The following is an 8,460-nucleotide window of genomic DNA, read 5'->3' on the forward strand; positions in this document are numbered from 1 at the left end:
TCCTCTCATTCAAAAATAGTAAAACGAGGCGTCGCGACAGCCGCCCTCAAAAATGCCGTTTCCAGGTCATGTTCCCATCAAATGCAATCTAGCTTCAGAAGCCAGATCATGAGGCTGAAAAAGGCCGGCTTTCCTGACCACATCCTGCGTGCTGTAGCGGAGAAAATTCTTGCCGAATTCAGAACAAAAACAGCGAGTTCGCTTGCAGCAGAAAACCGAAACTTCGTGGTGATACCTTATGTGCACAAGGTATCACATAACCTGAAGAGAATTGCAGGAAAAGCCGGTGTCAGAGTCATCTTTTCTGTCCCGAACAAACTGCAGCGCTTTTGTAAAACCGTAAACCGTGAAGGACCTCCCCCTGCAGAATGCGGAAAAAATCACGAATCACCCTAAGTGCAGTGCCGTAAAAATGTTGTCTGTAAGATAGAGCTATCCTGTGGGCGATTTTATATTGGCCAAACAGGGCGCTGCCTCAATGATCCCCTAAGTGAGCATAAACGCTCTCTAAAACCACCCCCCAAAAACAATTTGGTTATACATTGGCTATCCTGTAAACGCACTCCTTTTTTCAGCCGTACTAGAATACTGTATAAACATAAGGACCAAAGTACGCGGGAAATCGTGGAAGCTCTTTTAATTCACCGGGGACTTGACAACTGCGTCAGCAAACTTTCCGTCGCGCTAACACAAAAAGAAATTGACTATCTTAACAGTTAAGTTCGCCTGTGTAGGTTGTGATTGTGTGCTTTTTTTGTTGTGTTTTTTTGACAATCATCACTTATGCTGTTCTTATGTTGATTGTGCTCCTTTTCGCCTATTTATTGCGTGCGAGCAATAAAGCCTAGCAGTCGTAAGTCAGCGCTGTGTTTGTCTCTTTCTCAGTCCCGTGTTTCGTGCACTGTGCCTTCGTTTAGTACGCCGTCCCCTCCCTAGATAACAGGCAACACTGGCGCTGACTAAAGACACACTTTCCCATTACCCTAGCCCACTCTCATCCCTCCTTCCCCAAAACCCTTCGCCTCTTCCCACCCCATCTTCTGCCCGGCGGACCCTCCCCCGCGGAATCCGGAGATTCGCTGCGCTCGGAAGACCAGGGCATGCAAACCATCGCGAGTGTTATGGATCGTAGGGACATACACGCTTGAATACAGCGGGGACTCAGGGGCGCGCGCCGACTTCCTCTCCAATAATAGTTTTTGTAGCGGGCGCCATCTATCCGTCCACACTAGGCTAATAATAATAATAATAATTGGTTTTTGGGGGAAAGGAAATGGCGCAGTATCTGTCTCATACATCGTTGGACACCTGAACCGCGCCGTAAGGGAAGGGATAAAGGAGGGAGTGAAAGAAGAAAGGAAGAAGAGGTGCCGTAGTGGAGGGCTCCGGAATAATTTCGACCACCTGGGGATCTTTAACGTGCACTGACATCGCACACTAGGCTACCAGTCGAGCATTTCGCGGTACCTGCGAGATGCCCGTTGTGAGCATGCGCCGCTAGCATGGCAACCGGAGAGGAGCAGTGGTTGGGCCGCGTGCTTCTGACACATGGGAGAGGACAGTTGTGCGCATGCGCCGTTACCATGGCAACCGGAGAGGAGCAGTGAATGCGCCTGGCGCTTCCTCGCTGCCGCGCCCGCGCGCCCGCTCCACATTCGAAGGTGAATGTGACGTCAAGCGGATGAGCCGTTGTGCGCATGCGCCGAAACTATCGTAACCAGAGAGACCCCGCATCGCGTTCGCGACCATCGCCTCGCCGCACGCCGCTCTATCACCCGAACCGCGTGTCGTCGCATGTGCAGCATTGCGTATAAAAGGCGGAGATGTAATAGGCGGCTGTATCGCAACGCTTGATATGGATGCACAGAAGGAGAGTCCAGCCGCTGCTAAACGGTGGTATGGACAAGAAAGCAATATAACTCTTCCGATCCCGAGGTTGTCGCCTGGCAGTTGGATGCTCTACAAACAGAATGAGCGTCAGAAGGCGAACAGAGCAGCGGAGACGCCCGAACAGAGAGAGGAACGCCTTGCCAAACGGAGGCGCCAGACTGCCGAACGTAATAGACGCCGCATAGCCGCCGAGATGGAGCCTATGGAAGACGTCAGTCAACGGGAACAAACCCAAGAGGATGTGAAGCCCCGTCGTGTGACTGATCACACCATTCGGGTTTCCGAAAGTGCATCTGCGACCCGGACATTTGAAGCAGAATTTGTGAACAATCCGTTTGGACACATTTGTGGTGTGTGGGACAGACTGTGGCACAAATGACATGACACCAGTGAGTAATCTAATGTACAACAATTTGGGTTTGGCATTACCAAAACAACAAGCTGAGTCAGGGAAACGTGCCTCCCGCTACGTATATCCGGGCATAGCGGAGCAAAGCCACTGCCGATTTCTCTCTCTCTCTCTCTCTCTCTCTCTCTCTCACTCTCTCCCAAGAAGTAGATTCAGTCGCCCTCGACGAACCTGAACCTCGAGGCCATCTCCCAGTCTAACACAGGAGGATGCCGAGTTTGCCAAAGGGAAGCAAGCCAAAGAGGTGCGTCTGCAGGAGGAATGACGTCTGCGTCACGACGCTGTAGACACACGTGCCAGGGGAGGGGATAAACGCGTTTTCTGATGGCAATACAAGTTGTTCAATAAAAAAAAAAACACTGTCGACCAGACCACGGCTTAGCCTGGACACGAACCTGGCATTGGCGCCCGCGGAGTGGTCGAAAGCGACATCGGCGACATCTTGGAACAGCGGGTTTTCAGCAGCTTCATTTGCAACGAGCAGCTGCTCTACCAACAGCGCTTCGAAAATGAAAAACTGATCCGCAGTTCCTGGGTTTGAACCCGACCGCGGCGGCTGCGTTTTCATGGAGGCAAAACGCTAAGGCGCCCGTGTGCTTTGCAATGTCAGCGCACGTTTAAGATCTCCAGGTGGTCGAAATTATTCCGGAGCCCTCCACTACGGCACTTTTCTTCCTTTCTTCTTTCACTCCCTCCTTTATCCATTCCCTTACGGCGCAGTTCAGGTTTCCAACGATATATGAGACAGATACTGCACCATTTCCTTTTCCCCAAAACGAATTAATTTACGAGCTTCAGTACTCCGTCATTGTGAACAGATGGATGTGGTTTCCCTGGGACACGCGCTAAGCGTAAATTGGTTGAATGACTCAGGAAGAAATGATTTCATCCAGACAACTGTGCGCACCCAGACAGATCAGTGAAAAATAAACCAAGGAAAGCAGGCCTTCAAGAACAGGAACCTAGCGCGTGACGTTGCAATAGAGGAAGTTTCAAGATAGCAAGAATAATGGACTAATCGGGCGTCAGAAGGAGCGCTGTGTGCTCCTAGAAGGCCAAATTCTTCAATTTTTTTCCAGAATCCCTACACGCTTTCTGCCTGCGTTTCGTCGTCAACGTATGCGAGTTCGGATGCCCGCTCAACGATGTCGCCTTTGTCCTGATCTCTGCTTGCACTTATGGGACTTCAACAGGCATAACAGGCTGTTCTCATACATGACTTTTGTTCCTGTAATGCAGGGTAGACGCACAAAAGGGATGGAAAAAGTCGACATTGAAAATCCTGATTAGAGTTGGAGAGCGGCTGAGTACAAGTGCCCAGTAAAGTTAAAAATGCAGAGTAAGAGCGACCTTCTCAGTAACGCACCTAATAATAATACTCAACGCTACGGGCCCTCTGCCAAGGTGAAGTCAAAGCGACAGTTGCAAAGACATTCCTTTTTCCTTCCAATTCCAATCGAGAAGAACTTGGACTCCAATGCCCTATAGATAGTGTTGACATCAATACATCTATAGATGATTGATTGGAGGATATCTGATAAGAAAATATGTCATAGCAACTGTTCCTTTCTGAACCTGGACAATTCCTAGGTACGCATTCACAGTATTCAGGAAGCATACACAGACACTGATAGTATTGTTATCGGTTCCCAATATTGTTTTGGCTCATGAGAGATAACTACAATCATTCTCTTTCTCATATCCGGTGCGTTATCTACTGGCAGTGTCCTCATGACTCTCAGCGATAAAGTTAGAATGCCGATAGAAAAGACTGTCTACGTGTGCAGGCATTCAGGAAGGTAGCAATCATAGCAATGTCGCCGTTATTTTTGCTGCCTTTACTGGTACTCGATGTCGCAGTTGCCCGTGTGTCGGATGAGAAGTTTTTTAATTCCAAACCAAACCGTCCAGCCAGTCCACAGAGACAATGGGCCATCCTTGTGGCTGGGTCTAAAACGTACACCAACTACCGGCATCAAGCGGACATCTGTCATGCCTACCAGCTGCTACGGGATCGCGGCATGCGTGATGAGCGAATTGTTGTCATGATGTACGATGACATCGCCAACAACACCGAGAACCCGACGCCTGGGGTAATAATCAACCACCCAGAGGGACCAAACGTGTATCAAGGAGTTGCGAAGGACTACACCGGAGACCTGGTGACGCCGGAGAACTTTCTTAAAATTCTTCAAGGCGTGGAGGTGGATGGCGGCAGCGGCAAAGTTATAGCCAGTGACCGTTACGACCACATATTCATCTTTTTCTCAGGCCATGGAGGACCTGGGCTCCTCGATTTCCCCAACGGCGGCGCCTTGAAAGCAAGCCGATTCCTCAATACCATCATGAAGATGCACAGAGAGAAACGGTATCAAAGGATGGTGATTTACGTCGAGGCTTGCCATTCTGGATCCCTGTTCGATCGCCTACTTCCCAACAACCTCAACGTATACGCAACTACGGCAGCTAAGCCATACCAGAACTCGTACTCCTGCTACTATGACAGCTATAGGAATGTGCCCCTAGGCGATGAGTACAGCGTAAAGTGGATGGAACACGCGGAGGAAAACGATTTGATTGCGACAAGTCTGCGCACCCAGTTCGCACATGTCCAGAGAGAAACAGAAGAGAGCCACGTCATGGAGTACGGTGACATCAGCATAGCAAGGCTTCAAGTGAGCAGGTTTCTGGGCAGGGTGAAGCCGAAACCCCTGATGCGGCGGAAGCTGCCCTGTGCGTCCACATCGAACGCTGACGTGGCGATCGCCATTCTAAGGAACAAGGCTGAGAATGCAAGACAACCGTCTGCAAAAAAATATTTGGAAGAAAAGCTCAAGAAAACTATGGATAACAGGGCTTTCCTTCGAGGGAAAGTCGCCGAAATTGTAGAGCTGATTGCACAAGAAAAAGAAAACATCACCAAGTTGCCACTGTCATCCAGAAAACGTACAAAGAACATGGACTGCTACGAAGACGCTGTGAGTTACTTCGACGTTAAGTGCTTCAGCCTTTCCGATAACCCTTACGCACTTCAGCACCTCCATGTATTGGTAAACGCATGCGAGTCTCGTGTCTCTCTTAAGGGTATCACTGCTGCCATGGACGTTGCCTGCACTCATCCGACCATTAAAGGTATAGAATAACGACTATGTGTGTGCCCATTTAGAAGCCTTTTACCAAGTCCTTTTTGTTTTTTACCAGTCTTACGGGCATTATTTTCATGTCAGACTTTGTATTTATGTCGAAGCACTCATGTGATTTTCTGTATTTTATAACCGTCCGTTAACTATGCTGTTATTATTTATTTTGTTTTAATGATCTACCGAGGGCCCAGGCACGGTTTGCTGACTATGGGACGATCGTCTGTGTACTTTTGACTTCTGTATAATGTTGGAACTAATAAACCTCTTTTTAAGTTTACACACAAAATCCAAGCAAAATAGTGTTTACAATGAAGATTACTTCTGTCTTCCCTTTTGTGGATGCCGATGTAGTTGAAATGACTTCTTTTCTGACCGAAGGCCCAAAACTACACACTTTCCTCTGTCCAATTTTACCTCATGACAATACCCTTTTCCATTTTACGACAAGCGGGGCAAGTTAAGTTGATCGTGAATGCACTACTTAACGAGATCGAAACGAGGGACTGGTTCGTAGAAGTTTGACCACAAAGGTGACCTTGACATCCATAAATGAAAAGAACTATAAATAAAAGCATTGCCCCGATTGACACTTCAACCGGCGGCGGCGCGAACAGGTCAGTCTCGCTTGCCACTTCAAGATAGCACCAGGCTACCGCCGCAGTTTTTTTCTTTATTGCACAGAAATCAATCCCGCTGAGCTGCCAGATTCTTTAGGTACACGCATACTATTTTATAATGCAGACGCACATACATATGTCTTCGTACACTGCCCTCCACCTGCACATCAAAACTGCGGTGGACATACACATGTGCCAAGAATCGGCAACCATTCCGGCGTCCTGCGTAGCATATCCCCACCCCCACACACACCAAGGCGCACTGTTCACTGAAGAAAGTCTTAGATGAACGAGGTCACTGTACGTGTCGACCCATCATGCGGTTCTTCCACAGCCTAAAAAGCCCAATCAGCACTAACAGCCGCCGCGGTGACTCAGTGGTTATGGCGCTCTGCTGCTGGCCTGAAAGACGCGGGTTCGATCCCGGCCGCGGTGGTCGAATTTCGATGGAGGCGAAATTCTAGACGCCCGTGTACTGTGCGATGTCAGTGCACGCGAAAGAACCCCAGGTGGTCGAAATTTCCGGAGACCTTCACTACGGCGTTCCTCATAGCCCGAGTTGCTTTGGGACGTTAAACCCTCCTAAACCACAAAAACAATCAACACTAACAGATCGCACACCTAGCCGATCATGCCTCGTGTTGAATTTCAACATACTCTCGTTCTGCAGATTGCACATCGTCTTCTTCATTAACTATTACTACTATCAAACATACTCCCGCTTTCAACTATGCGGCAGTTGGGACAGACAAATGTGAGCTGCTTGCGTTTGCGTGCACAACCTTCTTCCACAAACACATCACTCGAGCACTGCGCGTTGGCGTTGGCAACACTGCTGCAGAAACTCGGCACTAGAACTTAGGCCGCCGGCGTACATTGGGCAAACTGGCAGTGACATATAGTACGTTGAGACAACAAAATCAAGAACAACCGCCTCTCTCGCACCACTACTGCACCGCGGGTATAATCCCAATAATACTATAAAATATGTAGCCCAGGGGCAATTAAAATTTTCCCACCCGAGGGTGGAAAGAAATCAATAAGGAAATGCTACTATAGCGACCCACAGCCGAGGGAGCGGGCCCGGTGAGACTCCCCTGATCTCCCTTGGAAAGTAGCGGAAGGGGTTGGATAAATGGGTACTGGGAATTTTTAGGGGAATGGGGACAGCGAGTTTTTCCTTCAGATACTTCGAATGTCTCGACTCCATAACTGGCCCGTCTGGCCAGGACAGGGGTGGGGGGGGGGGCGTCGAGATTGCCCAATGGTGCGGCCCCCGCTCACGGGATGCCCGACCACCCACAAACGCAAATGGCTCCGACCGCCGGAGACAGGAGAACCTACGACTGGGTTAGCTACCTGGGGCCCCTCCACGACACCTCGTTCCACAGTCCGTGCCGACCGCAGACCAGGTCGTCGGTTATTCCGACTCACAGGGGTTGTTTCGGACCGCCCAGCTATTAGCCGGCGAGCGTTTTTCACGGTTTTTCAGACAGCGGAAGTATGTGTGGTATGATCTGACCAGTAGAGGCTTAGGTCTTCAGCCTATCGACCCTCCGGCCCTCGGCGCCATGAGCTAACACCTCCGGGGGGATCCACCTGCGCTTCAATCCAACCAACAATGCACTTATTTTTTCCCCTAGCTTGCTTCACACCAACTGAGGAGGGAGTGTTCAAGGCGGGGCTGACCGGAGTCACATACAAGAACGTGGCTTAGGGTGAGATGATCCGGGCCTACTCCGCCGTTACTCCACAACATCGACGGTTTTCGCACCGGTCGTACTACAACCCCCTTCCTCGGCGTCCCGCGACGGCCCTTACGGCCCCGCGGCTGGCCTAAGACCTAAGGAAATAAAGATTTCCTTGCTTAATATACGCCCCGTGAGCTATCCAGTCTACGCTTCATTCGGCCTCAGTGAAATATTTAAAATCAAAAACATAAACCTGCATTCTTGTATAGTGCCGAGAGTCTGGAACAAAGCTTTACTATTTACAGGCAATATGTACAAAAAGACAGGGCTTTCTGAAACATGCAATCGACAAGCATGCGAATAAACCAGACGGACAAGCACAGCGATTTGGCATCCCCCAAAGCGGCGAATTCAAAGTCAGCGGCTAGGCGGCTGGTATGTTCTGCGAAGGTCCTCCCAGAAATGACCACATCATCCAGATAACACAGGAAAACTTGCCACTTCAGTCCACGCAATAGAGTATCAATAAATCTTTCAAAGGTGGCAGGAGCGTTCCGCAGAGCGAATGGCATCACATTAAATTCACACAACCCGTCTTCGGCACGAACGCCGTCTTCTCTTTGTTTTTCGGATGCACCGGGATCGGCCAGTATGCGGACCGTATATAAACAGCAGAAAAGTAGGAAGCTGAATGGAGGCAGTCGGTTGCA

At 49.6% G+C, this 8,460-nt stretch overlaps 1 protein-coding gene and 1 pseudogene across 1 annotated transcript in view; one reads left to right on the forward strand and one right to left on the reverse strand.

The window, feature by feature from the left end:
• Positions 1–8,460, reverse strand: part of LOC144101480 (uncharacterized) — a 252,786-nt gene that overhangs the window by 94,519 nt on the left and 149,807 nt on the right. The window lies entirely within an intron of this gene.
• On the forward strand, positions 4,098–5,442 carry LOC144101484 (legumain pseudogene; annotated as a pseudogene).

This window comes from Amblyomma americanum, chromosome 8, assembly GCF_052857255.1.
Source record: "Amblyomma americanum isolate KBUSLIRL-KWMA chromosome 8, ASM5285725v1, whole genome shotgun sequence".
Taxonomy (NCBI): Eukaryota; Metazoa; Arthropoda; class Arachnida; order Ixodida; family Ixodidae; genus Amblyomma; species Amblyomma americanum.